Below are 21,773 nucleotides of genomic sequence, written 5' to 3'. Positions count from 1 at the left end.
ATGGGGATCGAGAGCGGCCTAATTACCATACTAAGAGAGCTGCATAGCGACACCACGGCTAGAGTTAGATTTAACAGGGAGGGAGGTTTGACGGACTCCTTTCCATGCAAAAGTGGAGTCAGACAAGGTTGTATTCTTGCCCCTTTTTTGTTCTCCCTTTACATTAATAATTTGGAACAGTTTCTTTTGGGCTTAAAGGCAGATTCCCCAAGGGTTGGGACGCGGCAAATCCCTGTCCTGCTTTACGCAGACGACGCGGTCTTGCTGGCGCGTACACCACGAAGCCTACAGATTCTGATAGATGGGTTCGTCAAGTTTATGAGCGATCTGGACTTATCTGTCAACCTAAGCAAATCTTACGTGCTCCTGGCAGGCAAAAAACCTTCCTCAAAATTTTCTTACACAATAGGCTCCCATTGTTTAGAGGAGGTTAAAACGTTCTCCTATCTCGGAGTAACCTTTGATGGTGCTCTTCAATTTAACTCCTTGGTGGAAGAGCGCTGTAACAAAATGATTGCCTCTAACGGGGCAATAGCCGGATATGGCAGGAGGTTGGGCAGATGGAGTCCGGAACAGGTGATGAACCTGTACGGCTCCATAACATGCGCTAAAGTAAGCTATGGGGCAGAAGTTTGGGGCTTCGTGAATACCTCTAGAATTGACCAGGAAGAGAACAAACATCTGAAATCTATCCTGAGGGTACCACCCACCACTGCTGGACTCATAGCTCACAGGGAGCTAGGGAGGCCATATCTGGTCGATTTGTTAAAACTTAGGCCAATTGTGGCGTGGCTAAAAATCTGGGTAAATCCAGACGCGCATCTAAGTAGAAAAATCTTACTGGACTGCCTAGGTAGGACCCACTGCATGCGCATCCCATGGCTCAAATATGTGAGAAACACTCTTGAGGAACTAGGGTTTGGAAACCTCTTCAAGAACCCCACCACCATTTCAGCACAGCACAAGAAACAAGTAGGGGAAATTTTCCTAGAGCGGAAAACCCAATGCCGTGCTCTGGCTGAAGGGGGAAAAAAAAGTCAATAAGGGCTCATACTTTGGTGAAGAGTGTGGAGGGTATGGAGCCCTACCTGTATCTTGTACACAATACACAGGACAGATTTCTTATGTGCCGTTTCAGACTGAGCCTACTTCCTTTTATGTTGGCCTCGCCAGCAGGTTTTACCATGTCAATCGAGCAGAAGGGACCCTGCGGCTGCGACAATCGGTCTCCGCAGGACTCCCTTCATTTTACTTTGCTCTGTCCCTATTATTCAATGCCCAGGCGTAGATTCCTAGTAGACATCCTAAAAAAGGCCCACCTGGAACATGCCAGAGATGCACTAATCTACTTGCAAAAAGCTTCTGACCCGCTAACCTTGTGTTGTGTTATGAATTTTATCAAGGTTGCGGTCCGACTAAGGAAGATGAGGGGAGAGGATTAAAAGACTTGTGACTCCCTGTTTTAAATTTACAGCCTTGTATGTTAGTATTTTATTGTTATTTATGCACAAGGATCTTGACTAATATTTAATGCCGTTTTATCTATGTATATGTATGTGTGCTTTTATGGTGTTTTTTAATCACCGAATAAAGATTCTTGAAAATTGAAAAATTGAGTCTCATACTGGGAAAATACACCCGGGCAAAAAAAGGGAGTCTCTTTATGTGCTTTGCTGACTTGAGTTTGGCTTTTGACTGTGTCAATCACCAGAAACTTTGGCATATTCTAGAGGATATGGGGGTGAAAACTCAACTAATTAATTTTTTAAAACAGTCTTATTTAGAGGCACGGGCAAGGGTTCACTATGGCAGAATCGGTGAGCTCAGTGACAGCTTTCCTATTGGCAAGGGGGTAACACAGGGGTGTGTCTTGGCCCCCCTTCTCTTTACCCTCTATATTAACAGTCTTGGTGATATCCTATCCAAGGACTGCCAGGATTTACCCAGGATTGGCAAGAGGTCAATTGGTACGCTGCTATATGCTGATGATGCAGTCTTGTTTGCCCCACTCCAATTGGCCTACAAAGAATAGTGACACGTTTTGCTTCCTTTATGTCAAATCTTGATCTAAAAGTCAACATCTCTAAAACATTTATTATGAAATGAAGCAAGCCCAGCGTAAAGTGTCATGAAATTTTTATAAATGGTGAAAAACTTAACTTCACTGACCACTTTTTATATCTGGGAAATGTATTCGATCAAAGGGGTTCCTGGTCTAAAGCTGTTAATTGTAGAAAATTGCTTTTTGCAAAAGCAATCAGTGCTTTAATAAACTTCTCCCGGAAACTGGGAAAGCGCCCTATTGATGACCTGCTGGTAATCTATAAAGCTAAATATGTCTGAGTCGCTCTGTATGGAGCTGGCATCTGGGGACATGTAAATGTGGAACCTATTCAGCAAGTTGAGAACGGGTTCCTGAGGTATCTCCTAGTTGTGCCAAATGGCACAGCTACGTATACCTGCCATGCTGAGTTGGGGCTGCCGTACCTGTCCAACCTTATTAAAATCCAGCCGATCTTGTTGTGGCATAGGGTATGGACAAGTGCGACCACAGGTCTCAATCGGAATGTTATAAAGGACTGCCTGAACCTTCATCAGGTAAAATGCATTCCCTGGCTTGCCTACAACAAAAATGTTTATCAATCTGCGTTCTTTGATAATCCCGAGACCCTGTCCTGTCTCACGAGAAGGGACTTGAAGGCATTATGTTTAAATCACTTATAGTCTATCAGGCTACCCTCTAATATTATGAAACCATCGTTTCGGGCCAATCAATTGCTTTTGACTAAGGCGGGGATACAACCTTATTTATTATTTATCCATGGTAATTATGATAGGTTATTATTGACGCGTTTACGCCTCAGCAACTTTCATGATCTAGTTACCTTTCCCCAGCCAAATGATTAGTCACGCCCTCTCTGCCCGTGGCCCTGTGATGACACTGCAGCACAGTCAACAATCCACATCATATTTCTCTGCAAATTTTACACCTCACTCAGGAAAAGGTGGATTTTGCCTCATTTGAAACTGCAAAGCATGAGACTCTGTCGAGCTGCTTTCCTTAAGTTGTCGTTTCTGGATTGATGACATTGTTACTGACCACATTGCAAAATATCTGAAAGGGGTGGTCAGAACCAGGAAAACAATGCAAGGCCCGATTTCATTTTAACTGATTACTATTTTACTCATGCTAGGGTTGTATATTGTATATTTTTTTTGTGTTGAAATTTTTTATTGAGTTTTATAGGACAAATACATCAGAGCATAAACAACAATAAATAAAGAGAAAATAAATCCATGTTGAGAGAAACAATGCAAAAGGATACTGATGAATAAATATGATATAAATATGCATTTAAATAAATAAATACTAGTTGAAGTAATAATTGGGTCAAGGCATAGAATGATACATAATAAAGAAATAACCTATAAGGAAAAGAAAAGGGAAGAAACCTAGACAATAAAAGTGCAGAAAGTATAAATAAATAGAACGAAGAAAAAGTAATTAGATAAAGACAGAAGAACGCCTCAACGGATAAAGCAAAGGATAGAGAAAGCAAAGAAAAGAGATAAACAAAGGACAAGAGAAGGCAAAAGCTGATTAATGTGCTTGGATAAAAGTGGAAGCAGGGGATTCAGCAGCATTTGATTTAATAAATGGAGACCAAATTCGGAGAAAGGTGTCAGCTTGGTCCTGAAGATTATAAATTGTGCGTTCATGTGAGGCTGTCTGGATCATCGCTACCAACCAATCTTCCTGAGAAGGAGGTAAAGATGATTTCCAATGACGCAGGATAAATATTTTGGCAGTAGCAAGTGAGGTATGAAAAAGGCGGAGTTGTGGTTTCGAGAGCTTTGGGGAGTGACGCAAATCATGCAAGAGAATGTTAGTTGGTGTGAGTGGCAATTTTAGGGGCATAGTGGAATTCAAAGTAGTACCAATGTAAGCCCAATAAGATTGGATACTAGGACATTCACAAATGATATGAGTAATATCACAACCTGGATTGGTACATCTCCAGCAGTTAGAATGGGAGAGAAGACCAGCTTTGTGTAATTTGACTGGAGACCAATGCCAATCATGTAGTATTTTGAAAAGACAAAATTTGAGCCTTGATTCACGGGCTCCCTTGTTTAAATTCTCTAGAATCAAATCCCATTCAGTATCGGAAAAGGAAATTGAGAGGCGAGATTGCCATTTACGCTGAAGATCGTGTGAAAGAGATTTAGAAAAAAGATGAGACGAAAATTTTTTGTATATACCAGAAGTAACACCTTTAAATTTCCCCCAAATGTGCAAATAGTATAAAATAGGGGAGTCTTGCAGTAGCCACGGCGATGACCCCATATGGGTCTTCAGACACTGCTGGAGCTGAAGGTATTTAGAAGAATGATGTAGGGGAAGATCGAATTCTACCCTAAGCTGAGAGAATGGCTTAAAATCCCCATCATGCAGAAGTTGATCCGGATAGAGGATACCTGCAGCTCGCCATTCAGGCCAGGATAACATACGACCATTGATACGAATGCCCGAATTATTCCATAGGGGAGCCTTGATATGAATTCTTGGATTTGAGCCTAACAACCTATGACTTCTCTGCCAGGATTTATGCATGGCAGATAATATCGGATTTTTCGGGTCGAGACGACTGGTGCCACTACCATACAGAGGAGTAAGATTCGATTCCGAGGATAGAAGATATCGTTCTATTTGAACCCATTGTGGCAAGTCTTTGATACCAGGTAAAAAATATGAGAGTTGGGAAATATGTAACGCCAAAGAGTAGTGTTCAATGGATGGAAGGCCAATTCCACCAGATAACTGATGAGCCTTCAACTTAGTTATAGCAAGGCGAGGCTTAGCATTACCCCAAATGAAAGTTTTAATCTGGGCATCTACTGACCGGAGTAAGGATAAGGGAATCTGTAGGGGAAGCATACCCAGAATGTATATAAATCTCGGAAGAGTAACCATTTTAACAGCCTGGGTTCTACCCCAAAGAGAAAGACCCAAAGCCTTCCATTTATCAGAATCCCGTTGCATTTGGGAGATAAGAGGAGACAAATTATCTGCAACCATATCTTGTAGCCCTTTATTAACTAGGACACTCAAGTATTTAAGGCGTGAAGGCTGCCAGTGAAAAGGAAATCCAAAAATGGCTGCTTTTGTGGTACCGTTAGAAATAGGTAAAGCCTCACTCTTGTCCCAATTAATCTTGTAACCTGAAAAGGAAGAGAAATCATTAATAATTTGAAGAAGAGAAGGGATCGACCGAGGAAGATGAGTAAGGGTGAGTAAAATGTCCTCAGCATACAGGTATATTTTGGAATGTCCAATTGGGAGGGGAATACCAGAAACCTCATCAGATTGACGAATGGTAGCAGCCAAAGGCTCCATAGCCAAAAGAAACAGAAGGGGGGATAATGGACAACCTTGGCGTGTCCCTCTCTTAATCGTAAAGGTGTCAGACAGAAACCCACCACAATTCACTTGAGCAGAAGGATGATTGTAAAGTAAGCGTACTTTATCAATAAATTTCGTACCTAAGCCAAATCTATCCATGACCGTGAAGAGATAATTCCATTCGATGCGATCGAACACTTTTTCTGCGTCAAGTGAAAGGGCTAACGCATCATCTGTAAGATGTTGAGCCGACCACAGTGCATGGGCCAGAGAACGCAAATGGTTCCGGGAAGAGCGTCCCGGTACAAAGCCTACTTGGGAATGATGTATCAAGGAAGGCAAGACTTTACACAAACGAGACGCAAGGATACTAGCCAGGATTTTAATATCAGAGTTCAACAAAGAAATGGGACGATAACTGCTGCAAAGCTGGGGATCTTTACCTGGCTTCGGTAGCACAACAATAATAGCTTTGTTAGAAAGGGGGCCTAATGAAGATGCATTATCCGCCTCCTGGAATGCGGCATGTAGAGTGTCAATAATATTGTGACCTGCCCATCGATAAAATTCAGGAGGAAATCCATCCTCTCCAGGGGCCTTGTGGTAGGGCAGGGCAGCGACCGCACTGGAAACCTCATCCCTAGTGATTTCACCCTCAAGAATGGCTTTGCCATCCGCTGAGAGAGAAGGAAGATGCACCTTTGCAAGAAATGCTGTCATCTTATCCGAATCCATTCGATTATCAGAAGTATAAAGGGATTCGTAAAAGGAGGCGAACTCATTGGCAATATCTTGAGGCTTTGTGCACAAGTGTCCTTGCGCAGATCTGATGGCCGGAATGGCCATAGATGCCTCCCTCTGACGCAACTGCGCGGCTAATAACCTTCCCGCCTTTTCCCCTTGCTCGTAATGTCGACCATTCATTTTCTATAAAGCGTATTCTGCTTCAGATGTAAAAAGACTGTTTAAGGCCATTCGGGCTTGTTCGAGCAGTTTACGATTTTGTAAGGACGGAGAAGTGATGTACAGGCGAGAATAGGTTTGTATGTCATGTTCGAGCTCAACTTGTCTCCTTGCATTTTGCTTATTAGCGATTGCTGCATCACGCATTAATTGTCCCCTTAAAGTAGCCTTAGCTGCAGCCCAAAGAGTCCTGCTGGAGGTCACGGACCCCTGATTAGTAGAAAGATAAGTTTGAAGGTGTGATTGCAGTTGGGATTTACCAACAGGAGTCCTGTGGCGCTGAATATTCATTCGCCAGGGCTTACGTCCAGGACTAGAAAGTCCCAGCTCAAGGGAAAGGAGAACCGGAGAGTGGTCAGACAATGCCGCTTCCAGAATGCAGGAATCTGTGACCAACTTAACTGTGTTATGTGAGATGAGGAAGTAGTCAAGACGAGAAAACGTACCATGAGCCGATGAAAAGAAAGTATAGTCCTTATCCGTTGGATGGCTGAAACGCCAATGGTCAACCAACCCGATGTCTGAGATGATGTCACCTAACAAAGCTCTATCTGACGCATTGCCCCTGTCTAATGGGCCAGTTTTATCTAGAATGGAATCTTGCGTCACATTCCAGTCTCCACCAATCAAATATTGCGATGCATTAATTTCGAGCAACAAGCGGGATAATTGAAGAAAGAATGTTTTTTTGGTACCCGTAGGGGCATATACAGACCCTACACAAATGTGAGACTCACCAATTTTAAGTTTAGCAAATACATAGCGGCCATTTACATCTGACCATGTTTTAGAGACAGTGACCGGAAGGGATTTACGAAGGAGAATTGCAACTCCACACTTGCGGAGGGGACCTGCGTCCGTGGATTCATCTTGTTGAATGCTGCTATGTATAACCTTGCCCACCCAATCTCTACAAAGTTTGTCTGATTCTAGAGCATCCAAATGGGTCTCCTGAAGCAAGGCTACATCTACATGCTTAGTCTGAAGGTAGGAGAGAACTTTCTTCCGTTTTATGTAATGGGTGAGACCGTGTACATTCCAAGTAATTGCATTAAGAGAATGTGTTTTTGCCATATTAGAACAATGCAAATATCAGAAACAGGAGAATGAAGCACAAAACAACGTGTTGAACCAAACAAAAGAAAAAAGAAAAAGAAATGACAAAAAGAAGGGGAAACAGAAATAAAATAAATGGAAACGATACTCTGATTTAATTGGGATGCATGAAGGAGACAATAAGAAGAATAATGAAGAAAGGAGATGAGATTTAGAGAAGTGATACAATAATAAGGAAAACTATGAAATATTGAATAGTAGCAAGGAAAGATCAAGAGACCGTAAACTGTTACCCGCGGGTCTGGGCGCACTAAAGCACCGCCACGGGAAAAGACCCCACAGAAAAAGAGAAAGGATTAGGAGAGTAATAATGATATAGAAGGAAAGCCCAGCAAAGCATTGTGAAAAGAACATAAGTACGATAGAAGGGTAGAAAGAGCAAAAATAGAGATTAAGAAGCAGCATTACTTAAAAGGAGGAATCTAGTAATAATTAGATGTAAAGTAACCTAAGAGCATAAGGCATACAATGCGTGTATAAATAAGCATAGACCAACATGCAAGCGTGCAAGTAGAGTAATAAAACTGTAATCAAACCATTAGGCGCCAAGGCACCCAAGTAAATGCAGAATCATTAAGAAATATATAAGCAATAAATTATAACATGAACAGCAATGAATACAGGGAGAAGAAAGAGTAATATTATTAGGCAGAGAAATAACAAAAAGCAGAGTGAAAGAGAAAAGAAATAAAGTAGAGGACTAGTAAGAAAGAGATAAAAAAGGGCAAACAGACATTATAAGAACAGCAAAGCATGTCAAAAATGCGGTAAGTAATTAACAATAGAAATAAGACTCTCAAGGAAAAGGCGTCTACAATTAACTGCCAATTGGATTAAAGATAACAACTTTCAGGAGTGAAAGAATTATTCAGTCCGCATCTGAAGGAGTTTTAAGAGGAGAACGTGACTTGTCTCTCTGCAAATCTTGTGAGAACGTAGCGGCCGAAACCGATTGTATTGCAGATTTCCTATCTTCTTGTGAGCGATGAAGTCGTTCAAGATCCCTACCCCGAAGTCGAGGGCTACTAGGAGGGCGCCTGTTGCGATCTGACAATGGAGTAGAAGACTTAGAGGGTGATTGGGACTGAACTTGCTGTGAAGATGTAGTGAGAACCTCCATCTCTTGAGGGTGAAGACAGTCCAGAAATTGCTGAAGATGCTCTGGGTCAAAAAAGTCCTTAGAGACTCCATCTTTGGTAACGCGAAAGCGTGCAGGGTCAAATAGGCCATACTTGATGCCTAATTGACGTAATTGAGGTCGCATGGAGAGAAAGGCTTTCCGCCGCTCATTAGTTTCCTTGGAGAAATCAGCTGCCATAAAAATGCGATGACCTTCAAAGGAGAAGGAGGCTTGAAGCCGAGCAGCAGACAGTATTTGTCTTGTTTGTTCATGTCGAAGAAAACAGGCAATAATCGGTCGTGGACGCGCAGCAGAATCACCACGTGGAGGGCCAATTCTATGAGCCCGCTGTATCTCCAGAGGTGGATTGAAAGAAATGCCAGTCAGCTTTGGGAGTATACGACACAGAAATACACTGGAACTCTGCCCTTCAATGCGCTCTGGAAAGCCAAAAAAACGGATGTTGTCCCTCCTACTTCTGTCTTCCAAATCAATGAGTTTACTATGGAAGAGTAAAAGGTCCCGGTCTTGATTTGGAAGAGATTCCAATCGATTCTCCACTGCCAGAACTCTAGAATCAAGGGATTCAAACTTCGTATGAAAGCTGGTGATTTCTGTCTTAATTGATTTAGTCTCCTCAGCTAATGATGTAATTGTAAGGTTCATGTCATCTAATCGACGACTAACCTCGGATATTTCGTGCAGAATACGTTGCAAAGTTGCCGCCGACGCCTGCCCACCATTAGAGGCCGAAGCCTGAGGTGAAGCGGAAGGAGAGGAGACATTGCCTTTTGTTGGCATATTGGTGGACTGCTTGAGAGCTTCTGCAAAAAGAAGTGGTTTAGAAGCCTTGTTTCCTTGCTTAGGAGCAGACATTTGAGGAGAATGTTTGATAAAAACTTTGAAAATACGTAAAGACGTCTTGCTGTTAGGAAATGCTTATATGTAATTGCAAAAAAAAAAAATACCGTGAAGTTCCAAGACATGCAAAAGTAATACAATTAATAACTGTATATGTATGATATTAATAAGCTAAAAGGAGCTTATATCGCATTTCTAGACACTAAAATGTAAAAGTACATCGTATAGAGGAGAAATCACTGCTTAGTGACCCCCAAAAACCATGAGTACAGTGTCATTACATTTGTGAATATAATATCTACTGCCGCTATATTCAAAGGCACGTAAATAGAACTGAGATAAAATGAAACAGCATATGCGCGCTTATGGCGATAATAAACACAGTTACATTTACAGCGAAATAAACAAGGCTGCAGAATGAAAGGTAATCATGGTCCATATCAAAGCAGAGAATACACAGCCTGACTGAAAAGGTTGACAAGGGCACTATAATGGCATTGGAAGAAGGCACACTCTTATGTGAGACATACAGACTGCGCTAAAGAAAGCCATGAAGCACCAACTGTAACCAAAGTCAAAAGGCGCAAAACTGCAACTGTAGCAAAGGTGAGACAACTCCTGAAAAGGCAAAAAAGTTCAGCTTGGAAGTTCAGTTTAGTGTGATGAGTCATAAATTTACTTGCTAACCTGATGAGGCGTACATTATAGAAGGAAGTAATCCTACCAGTAGCAGAGCGTCAACACGTCAAGAATCCTGACTCCTGTCAGGCGATATTCCTGAAAGAAATATTGCAGCAGGCAAATTGAAAGAGGTGCGGCTTCATGAGGAGGCAGATACTCATCAGGAGCAACAAAGGCGTGTCTTCATGAGGAAGGCGCTCGACAACAGAAACGAAGGCGCGGCCTCATGAGGAGGCGGGCGCCCGTCGTCAGCAACGAAGGCGCGGCCTCATGAGGAAGCAAGCACTCTTCAGCAGCAACAGAGGCGCGGCCTCATAGGGGGCAGGCGCTCTTCGTGAGCAACAGAGGCGCGGCTTGAGGAGGAAGAAGAGGCAGCCTGAGGAAATACGTCAGGCAGGCTTCGCCGGACATGCAGCTCCACACAACCCCGTCATCGAGACGGTCAGTACCAGGGAGACTTCGCCGTCACATCGCTGAAAACACGCCCAAATCGTGCCCACCACCTTCTGGCTGCCGCAGGGCATGAGAAAAGGACTCCAAAGCTGATATGAAGTGAGAAAGTTCCGTTAAGGGTCCATCCCGCGACGGAGCTCACTCGTCAGGCGGCCATCTTCCTGCGTGGCCAGACCACGCCCCCTGTATATTGTATATTGATGTGAGACTATGGTATTGATAGTAACATTCTAACCTATGCTATACCAATAGATCACTTCGGAATTTTTTTATCGGCTGTTATTGCATTTTAAAGTTTTATATTGCTGTATGTATGTCGTTTTTGAAATGTTTTGTGCTTTTATGATTACATATATTTTAATCGAATAAAGCGTATCTTGACTTGACATACACGTAAGATATTCTGCATTTTATTTCTCTTCAATTTGTAACTTAAAGTGATTGGCATTATGTCAATAAAGTTCCCCTAGCAATAAAGTCAATAATAATACAATGACCATAGGCCTTGACTGCTACCGGCAACTTCTTTACAAGGTCAACTGGAATACTGTAGAGTTTAGAAACATGTGTATGCCTTCTTGAGATAATAAGTTTGCACTCACTTGTGTCCCTGACACTGATGAAACTTGGAATTGATTGACATTTTTCTCTTAAGCTTACGGAAACACCTCAATGTGAAATGCATAATCTTATTATGGTATAGGCAATATTTAAACTGCTGACTCATGTTATTATCATTTCAACACACACCTTTAATGCACTCTGTTTGGCAGTTTGAGTCAGATGTGTTTAAGCCCCTTTAACCAGTCAGACTGGAGAAATGAATACGTGACTCTTTCTTCCTCTATTCCATTCTAAAGATAATTATTCCGAAGAATAATGCTGTTTATTACAAATGTGGAGTTTACTAGAGCTGGTTCTCTTGAGCTAAGCCATCATTTTGATCCAGATGAAGGCCCAGTTAAAATATGAAACCTTCTTCACCTATGACCATTAAGCAGCCTCTCCACTTAACCATTTGAACTGGTTTGGATATGCAAGAATTCCATGGTCCACCCATTAATGGTCAAAGGACTCCTCCTTAGTGATAGACCATTTGTTAAATAGTCTAGTAATCTATGTTTTAAAGAGAGAACGGCGAATGCCTATTATATCAAAAATGATTTATCAAGATGTTTACTTTGTCCTCTGTGGCCGGCAATGGTCTTGGTCTAAATGAGAAGGCTGTATCTCATAACTTTTATTATTTACTTCTTAATATTTTTATTTCAGATAGTTTACATCTAACTGTTGTACTTATGTAACTCTTCTCTTTCTTAATACATCCTTTCTTCCTTCATCCCTTGTGCTTCCCCTTTTTCCTGTTGGTGATAACCCCCTTTACCTTTTTTCTGGTTACTTTCTCTATTTACTTTTCTTATATTGACATTTTGAATGTTTCTAATATTGAGAGTAAAAAATGTTGACCAATAAATCAGGAACTAAAATAACGATTCAGGTAAGAAAAAAAATTGCAGTGAAATCTGGATCAAAAATATCTGAAATCTCCAGTGCTCTTCAGCAAATCTGCTGTATGGAGTCAACAGACTGCAGTGTTCTATCAGAGGCTGTATGGCTTGGCTCTTGTTCAGAAGTTTCTGAAAAATTCTGTGATTTGTGAAAGCAATGTTCCCTTTAATCTGCATGAATAATGTGTGAGGAAGGTGCCCTTAGCTTTTAAAGTCCTCTGATGTGAAAGTGAATAAGAGACATGCCCTAAAATGGGAAGCTGCTGTGAGAATGAGAAATACAATGTGAGCATATTAATACGTTTGTTTTTAGTGCCTCGCTCCGTGAGACCTCTTCAGATATACATCTGCCTAAGACTATGCAGATTGTCTTTGAAATTAAATTAAAACGGAAACTGTGACTAAGGTATCAATATTTGTTATAATGGTAGTATTCTGTAAAATGTCAATATGAGCTTTAGGGAGTCATTTTGTGAAGCAGCAGTGTGTAGGAGACCTGCTTTTCTCTGTGGACAGACCAGATTTGTCACATTTTGCTGGACCCTATATTTTTTCTGGATTTAGATCTCTGTACGCCTTACACCTACTAAGTAGGGTGGGCGATAACTCTGTTCACCGGTGGAGTTTTTCCCACTCTGCATTCTGCTTGAAACACAGAGTTCTGGCAAAACTCTGCCAACCGTCGTGTGTCAGAGTTTTTTCTCGCGCCTGGCTTGCCAATGTTAAGTTGGTGAGTGCAAGTGAGAATTTGCATCGCCTAGCATGATTTTCAGGCACTAGAACGCCTCCCAGCGTGTTTTCTCAATGCGGGCGGTGACAGCAAGACGCGACTGTTCATGTTGAGAAAGCTTCCACTTGAGTAGAAAATCTACTTGAGCAGCAGGAAGAAGCAGTACCCTCTGGTGTACTGCATGGTGCCTTTTGCACTGATTTTACAGTGTGGAACAAGCTCCCAGCACTAAAAATCATCATGAGAAGTGCAACGTGCCGAAACATTACTCAGGTCAAGTGATCCATTCTCATTTGATTTTGAATACTAATGCAAGGAAGCTGAATGGGTCACAATCCCTTCTTTCTCCCTCCTTTTAATTTAATATATATATTACCATGTCCCTACAGTGACAAGAATCAAAAAGCAATTTTCACTGTAGAAGGCCTAGCTGTACTATGTAGATAATCAAAGTGCAAATTAAAATACTAATACTGTATCTTGGGAATGGTACCAGATAGGAAATTAATTAAAAACGATGTTTTAGTGATTACTAGAAATCCATTTTAATGGTGAAGTTGGAGTTTTAATAAATATGGAAAGATACCTTTTTAAGGTTACCTTTTCCCTGCCTGGATTTCATGGAGGCTAATTTGCATTGTCTCTCTGGCTTCTCCTAGCCTTAAACATGTGTGTTAAAGGAGTCCCAAGCAAAAATAGGCTGGCCTAAATGAGCACAGATACCTCGCTTGAACTCTACAGAATGTGTTGGGTAGGGGCTGTATGCATCCTTTTTACTACAGTTTTGAATACTGTTTGAGTGTCAAATCCTGACAGGTCTGCTGGGTTCGCATATAACACTTGGGGCACACTTGAAATGGAGACAGCGTGATGGCAAAAAAAGTCTTGTGTATCCACTCTGATTGTTTCAGGATCCTGCTTTTGACCTGCACGACTTCTGCCACTGGGTTTCCCTGCGGTCCAGGGGTTAAAGAAGTCTACTACCATGTTAGATTGGGACTTAGAAAAATAAGACAGAAGATAAAATCTTTAACTGTTGGGAACCCACTCAATTTATCTGATCTGTGTTCCATCAGGGTCTGTCTGAAATTGTGCCTCTTGTTTTAAAATTAGGTTTGCGATTTTTATTGCATTTCAATTTGACTTTAATATTGTTTTGGTACTACATATTTTCTTTAAACATTGCCATAAGGTATGCCTGTATGCTCTGTGCCATAGCTACCAGGGGGTTGATATCAAGTTAATTTTGTTCCTTTGAGGGTTTACCCTGACAAGGATCGTGATGAACCAATTTCTTACATATTGCATTTGTTTCTATTATATAAAATTACAAGGCGGCTGCAGACTTGGAAGAATATAAGCCACAACTGCATACACTGGCTGCTACTCTCAACAGTGCCAATTCCTCCCACTTTCAGATCCTCATCAGCTCTTTTGAGCCACCTCTTTAGAGACTTGCATGGGCCATTATCACAATTCGTTCAACTCCAAATCCACCTGCTACTGTCCCAAACCTATGAACCTATTTCTCACTGAAAAGCAAAACCATTAGGAAAACTCAGAACATGTTATTCTCTGCTCCTTTCCTCTCCCCTTTACAAACCCACACATCCTGAAAACGGCGAAACTTCTCTCTCATAGTTCACTAAATCGTCAGCTGGTCTCACTCCTATAAGCAAACTACAAATCCATCATGCACAATACCTAATCCTTTTAGGTCTCTGACCACTAAATAGTTATCACTTAGTTCAAATGTCATTTTTCCCTTACCTCTCTTTGCAACAATTATCCTTCTCACGTGCATTCCCCACTTGCTTTAAATAAATAGTGGTATTATCTCTATTAAAAAAATGCTAATATTGGCCCGTCCTCTCCAACTTTCCCCCCAGTATCTCAAATTTCCTTATTTTCAAAAACATTATAAAGATTAACCTTCAACCACTTTTCACCATACCTATTCTCTAACAGCCGGATTGACTCCCTAAAACCAGGCTTGTGTGCACTCTGTTTCAGTGAAACTGCTATACCAAGTGTTTACTTTCATTTCCATTGTTCATCACAACCTCCTCTTCAGGCCTCATTCTACAAGACCAGTGGTTCATAACCTGTGCTCCAAAAACCCCTGGTGTCCACAAAACCTATTCAGGGTGTCAGCAACTATATAGGAAATTAAATAATATGAAGCTTAATAAGGTATATAAAAATAAAGAAGCACAATTTATAATTTAACAATTTAAAACATTCTAAAAGTGTGATAGAATTTGAAATTGGAGGTTAAAAATTAAGTTGGTATCCTTATATTGATTTATTTAAGCAGTGCAAGTAAAGGAAACAGAATATTGTATGGATGATGGTGGCCTAAATTGAAGCACAGTCAAAAAGGGAGCATGCATTTGGACAAAAAAAGACAGAATGATAGCTTAAAGTTTAGCAATTGAAGTCAAATTTAGATAAGTTCGAACTTGCATGCCTACCCACGCCCAAATACCCTCAGGGACATTCAAGGCTGGAACACATGAGACTGTAAGGTATATTCCAGGAGCTTTAGACATCCCCATACCCTCATTTCACGTAACAACTGAGAAGATCCACACTTTGGGAGGGACACAGAGACCAAACACTGAAACACAGGCCCATCAAACCTTGCTTACAGACCTGGCTAGTCATGAACGCCAGTTATGGGGAGGAGTGCAGAGTCCCATGCCTGTCCACTGTCAGTGCATAACAATTTCAGCAACTAGAGCGGTAACCATTGAGACCGGATGTACTCAATTTTGAGGTGCCCGCTCCAGGGAGAGCTGGAGACCCTTGTGAGATTGCGAACTGTTGATGCACAGTCCGCTATAAAAGGCCACACCCATCTAACTCATGTGCCTGTTATTAAGAATTTCCTGCAGAAGTGGTTGCATCACAGAGAGTACCAGTGGTCTTCTTGATACAACGCAAGATCTGATGACCTGCTTCTTCTGACACGAGGTTCAGCAGCTTTCTTCTAAAGCTGGAATATGCAAAGACAAAAGACAACAGTATTCGTTTCTCCAGACAGCCACTAGCATGCATGTGTGCAGCACAGCAAAAACACTTATTTTCCCTGGGAGGGCTCTCCTACCACCTCTTCACTCATATTAGAACTTGAGCTGTGTTATGCGTTCAGTTGAAAAAGACTTCTCTGAGGTGTGACAGAAAATAACACAAAGGCGATTAAGCGAATTGGAAAATCACAGGAGTGTTAATAGTGCATTGTACATAAACAGTGTCCCATAACCTATGGGAGTTAATAAAGTAAGATGAACCCACTAAATCCAGAGATATTACACAATTGAGAGATCGCATGGAAGGAGAGGAAATCCTTGACTTAAACCTCTCCTTTAGAACTAAACATTCTTCATACATGGTATGTGGCAAGAGGGGGAGGGGCACTTTTCTAGGTAGTTAGTGATCCCGGGTTTTAAATAACCCAACTCTCTCTCCTTTCAGGGGTTCCTTTTCCACATTTCATCAATTCTGGCTAGTTAGAAGGTGGGAATTGAGTGGTAAAGCCCAGACATTGCTAAATACTCATGAGTGCGTTATATATCAATGGGAATACCCAATAGGCTACCAGACCTGGGTTTCAAATGCAGTACAGTAAAGAAATGATCAAGTAGAACTAATTGCTTAGAACAAAAGTCAAACAAATCAACACATTCACAATACCTAATTTTGGATATCCCAATTGCAAGTTTATGCAATTTATTAGAATTAAAGTAATGATTTGTAAACGTGGCAACACAGTTGCTTTCTCATCGCAAATGAAACTAAAAACATTTACAAAGTTTAGTGCTCTGGTTATGGGGAGTAGGGGATGGAGTGTGGAAGTGATTATAGTGAAAATATGGGGGTAGTGGACAAGGACAGGGTAGTGTGACATATATACATCATCATCATATGTTGGTGCTGATCCGGCCTTTTGAAAAGGTCAGTTGTTCCACAGCAAAAACATAGCACTTTATGAACACTGTCACATTGATTACATTTGTCCTGGCTTGTGTACAGGTTGAAGTCGACGTTTCGACCCCTTTGGGTATGCTAGGTTGGTTCAGCCTTAGGGTGGGGTCTTCATCAGGACTAGTGGGACAAGGGGCACCTAAAGGTTAACGGATAACTTGTGTTAAGTTAAGATCAGGGTTACAGGAATAGTGAATGCATTAACAATGGGGTAGGAATTTTACCTAATTAAACATCCGACGTGTTCGTTAAAAGCAGATAAATGGAGTAGGGTGGGTCAAGGAGAGCAAGGATAGTTAAAAGAACTTCATACACATTGATATTTATTTATTTGATTTCTTTTGAATGTTTTATATAGCGCGAACAAGACCCTTGCGGGTATCACAGCGCTTTACAGTGTAAATAAAAAGAACAGAACAAGCACAGGGTATAAGAATATGTCTCATACCAGAAAAGCATTGTATATACACAACAAGCATAGAGTAATAGAAATATTTTTTCTACAAATCAAGAATCCTATAAAAGGTAATATACATGGATCAAGTAAATTTAGACATAAAAAGGGTTTTCACTTCTTTTTTTAAAGATGCAGTAGAGGGGTTCAGTCTGGTTTCTGGGGGCTGTGCAGTCCAAGTCCTGGGCGCCATCCCCGAGAAGGAGCGGTTGAATGTTGTCTTCTTGGAAAATCTTTGTGGTTTCAGTAAAAGGTTACCAGAGCTCCTGGAGGCTCTGTTGCCACATGAAGGCACCAATTTCTGTGTCAGGTAACTCTGGGTGTTGAGATGTTGTGGCTTTATGCGTCATACATGCAATTTTTAGTTGAATTCTGGCTTCGAAAGGTAGCCAGTTAAGGGATCTGAGGTCGGGGAGATATGGCAGTTTCTTTTAGATCCTCTGATGAGTCTGGCTGCTGCATTGATTGAGGCTCTTAGCGGGCCGTCAACGCTTTGGGAAGACGACAGAGAGAGACACTTCCATATTTTGCTATTGGGATAACTAGTGCTTGAACTGCCAGTTTGAAGTCATTTGCAGGTAGGAAGGGTTTTAGTTTTCTCAAGGTGTTCATCTGAAATTTAGCTCCTTTTGTTGCTGCGCTATTTTGTTGCTTGACTCCTTACAGCTCTAGAACACTGTCCACTGAATAGCCAAATCAGTATTCTTGACTGACACTGAGAGCAGAATGTATAATGCAACCAGATCGATAGAAGACATCGCAGAGGAAATCTTTGTTTCTCCTTCTAATCCCATTCCCTTTCCCCCCTTAGGTGGTTGACTGATTCCTATGTCACCTTTTGGTATTGGGTCCGGTTAACCTAGGTGTGGAGTTGGGAGCGAAACTCGGTGACCTCATCTCGCCTCTACAAGGTCACAAACCTTAAAAGGTTAGTGCATCATACCTTGACACTAACCTTCCAATTATACTTAGAATTAAAAACAAATCTATATTTGGTTGTTAATTGATTAAAATGTTCCAATATTTGTTTATTTGTGTGATGCATACTTGTTTCTATGATTTTGTGTATTGTTTTGAGATTCAAATAAATCCTAAATATTGCTCAGAATTGCTAACTTCCAATAATAACTCAGTGGCAGTACTCAGGTTCCAGCAGTGCATCAGAGGGGGCCCGCAGAAGTCCATATGTTAGGAACTACTGTACCAGACCTTTAAGCAGCCTTTGATAGAGTAGATCACCATACATTACTTTCCTCCCTCCAAGCACTTGGCATCACTGGCTTAGCTCAAACATTGAATACTTCCTACCTCTTTAACTACTCCTACAGAGTTAGCGTGGACTAAAAGACATCTATACATACTCCTATTCCCCCGGATTCCCCACAAGGATTAATTTGTGGGCCTATTCTTTTCTTTCAATATTTCATTTCCCTTGGAGATATACTTTTCTGCTTTGGATTATCATAACACCTCTATGCTGAGTCTCCTTTCCAAACTTAACATCTGGCCTCATAAGCCAAGAATCTTGGTTAGATTTACAAAGTTGCTCATGCAGTGCAGCAACCAAAGTTGTTGTGCTTCATGAGATGGAGAGCAGGACAGGGCCATATCTACAGCTACCTTGCGCCACACATCTCCATGTCTGAAATAGGAATACTCTTCCGGTATTAAATACTATGCCTAGACAATCCTTAACACATTTGCAACTTTGGACGTGTGCTGTACAGTGCAGCACACATGCAAAGTCAGAAAGGTTTGGATAAATTAGAGCATTTCTCGAAGTTAACACCAACCTCACGGAGGTGATATTTTTGGGTGAAAATCCTGTCTACTATTCCAAGATAGGCTATGCATCACAAACCATGGATGGTTACATGGGGATGCCCATATACCCCCTATGGAATTCCCTTCTTACACAAAGTAATATTCCTTACTTTCAGGGATTTATCTAGAGCAACACTTGTAAATTCCGAATAAATATTTTGCACCTTCATGATGTAAATGTGGCACAAAATGTTAGTAAGTCTGCCCCTTGGTGTTTGGCTCAGCCCTGCTAAGAAAATGGAAGCCTTCATCGCCAATTCAACCATCTCAGCACACTTTCAATGACTTAACATATGAAATATCTGCTCACTGATTATGTTTACCACTGAGAAATCCCTCATCAGCTTACTAATTTTCAGCAATCTAGAATACTGCAATAGCCTCCTGGTGACCCTACATAACTACACTCCATTATTTAAGGTTTTAAAAATCAAACACTTTATTTAAATCTTCTCAGGCACATCTCCACCTCCACCCATAACCCCAAATAAGATGCAAAAAACAGCATTATATACATTACCAAATCTTGGTAACCTACCAATCTTGCCCTTGTGTATCTTGCTGATACCATATTATGTTATGCAACATCGCACAAACTTCAATTTACTAATCAGGACTTTCTGAGTACACCTAAACCAGTATGTCTCTCTTCCAAATGTATGTCTTTTGTATGGTAGCTGCATTCCATACACAGCCTTATCATCTGTCATTCAATTTTCTAGCTTGCTTCAGAGCTTCAAAATCTCACTGAAAGAACCGTGTATATGTATATTTTCTGCCTGCTATGATCTAGATAATTCCATTGCTAGATCATGGCTGTAATGGACTCATGCTATATGTTGCCCTTGCCAATGAAATGAAGACATTCCGGTATTTGATAATGAACAATCTGTTAAATTCACTTTCTATCTAAATAATATAATCTTCCTTGATTTATGTACTGTCACGGTCTATGTAGAACATTTCCAATAGAAAATGTATGTTGCTGTCATTAAAAAAAATACATTTACAAAGTTGCCCCCCCTGAAATTAAATGCATATCCCTCAGTTTCCGAGGGGCTATCTACGTGGGTAAACATACAGAAGAAGTAAACAGCAACCATAATGTACTCATAAATGTGCATAAAACTTGCAGAAGACACAGAAAAAATCAGGAGGGCACATTTAAGACTATTTCTTACAAAACTATTTTGAAGTATGCATGAAATAAAAAATATCTTTCTCTGAGTAATAAGTTGTGCATTAGGTGTCTCCACGATATATGAAGCATTGACTGAGAAAAAGGCAAAATTACAGGCCTCAGTGGACTTCTCAAAAGCACAGCTAAATATGCAGATATTCAGCCTAAGTCAAGCTGTGGAAAGGATTTTACATAATAAAGTGTAAATCCAGCGTCTCTGTTAGGCAGACTGGAATACTCTAGCTGGACGAGCAAGATAATTCGGGCAGTCAATATGTTTTTTTTTTTTTTATTGAGAGTTTGCCTGGTGTACATGGTAATCCAATCAGTCATTACAAATAACCAATAATAGAATATATACACATTCTTCTACAACCATACTAATTAAGAAAAAAAAGAATTACATAACACAAAATCAGAAAATAACCACAACATAAGTCATCAGTTTGAACTTCTCCAGCTATCAAGAGGAGCCCACATATTTTTACCCATTTCCCTTATTTTTTCCCCCTTTTGATCATATAGGCAAGACTCAATATTATGATATTGAGGGCAGTCAATATGTTGTTATAAGACAACATCACAGAAGCCCTGAATAGATGTTTAAGGGCCATATTTAGAGTTTGTTGAACAGCATGCTTTACAAAAAGTATGAAGAAGAACCCTGTCCACAAATCTCACGGTTCCCCTGCTATATTTAGATATTTAGAGTTGATGATCTGTCATGCTGTCATTAAAGGAGCACACAATGGCTCTGCCAGGGGAAACTTTAGACTGCCAGCCCAACTCAAATTTGGTTACCAGTCAGTGGACATCAAACTCCCTTACTTTTTGAGGAGAGATGTTCCAATATAATTATTTCCTGGAAATCTGCTGGTGCAAACCCAGTAGCTGCCGGAATCCAGGCAAAGTGGTAGTGTGGAGGTAGGAAGGGGGTGTACTGGGGATGGCGGCCGAAAAAACAATTTAAAAAGTACCTGCCGCATCGCTGGTTTTCAGCTCATCTCTGGCTCCAGTCCAAGCTCCAGGCTGCAGGCAAAGGCTCCCGAACCCCCTGCAGCCAATCTTGATGCTGCTCTCATGCTGCTGACAGCAGCAGGCAGCATGAGAGCAGTGTCAGGAGTGGCCTGAGTGCCCTCCATGTGCGCTCCCAGGAGACTGGGAGCCTGTGCCTGCTGTATCCAATCTGGCAACGCAGCTCGGATTGTAGACAGCTTCAGTGCGCATGTGGTTTGGATGTCCTAAGGTGGCCGGCCAAACCCACATGCCCACTGAAGGCAGTGTGTGCAACCGATCCCCTCAGTGTCTGTCATCCCCAATGGCCCTGCAACTAAAGACTTAGCTGGCAAATAAAATAAAACAATAATAGTCCTGGTTTTATTATCGTTTTATCTTAATTTTATTATTTAGGATGCTGGCAGGGGGATACGCTTCTCCGCCATAATGGAAGCCGCTGCTGTCCAAACCAGGAAACAGATTTAATGGCCCACCG

At 41.2% G+C, this 21,773-nt stretch overlaps 1 long non-coding RNA gene across 1 annotated transcript in view; it reads left to right on the top strand.

Annotated features, from left to right (window-relative positions):
- LOC146775974 (uncharacterized) overlaps positions 1–21,773 on the top strand; it is a 52,945-nt gene that overhangs the window by 24,553 nt on the left and 6,619 nt on the right. Inside the window, exon 2 of the long non-coding RNA XR_014972395.1 lies at positions 18,089–18,205. This is a non-coding gene — a long non-coding RNA (uncharacterized LOC146775974). The remainder of the gene's footprint in view (positions 1–18,088; positions 18,206–21,773) is intronic.

The sequence above is a fragment of the Triturus cristatus genome, chromosome 12 (genome assembly GCF_964204655.1).
Source record: "Triturus cristatus chromosome 12, aTriCri1.1, whole genome shotgun sequence".
Taxonomy (NCBI): Eukaryota; Metazoa; Chordata; class Amphibia; order Caudata; family Salamandridae; genus Triturus; species Triturus cristatus.
The sequence above is the reverse complement of the archived record's forward strand: the minus strand, read 5'-3'. Positions and strand labels throughout refer to the sequence as shown.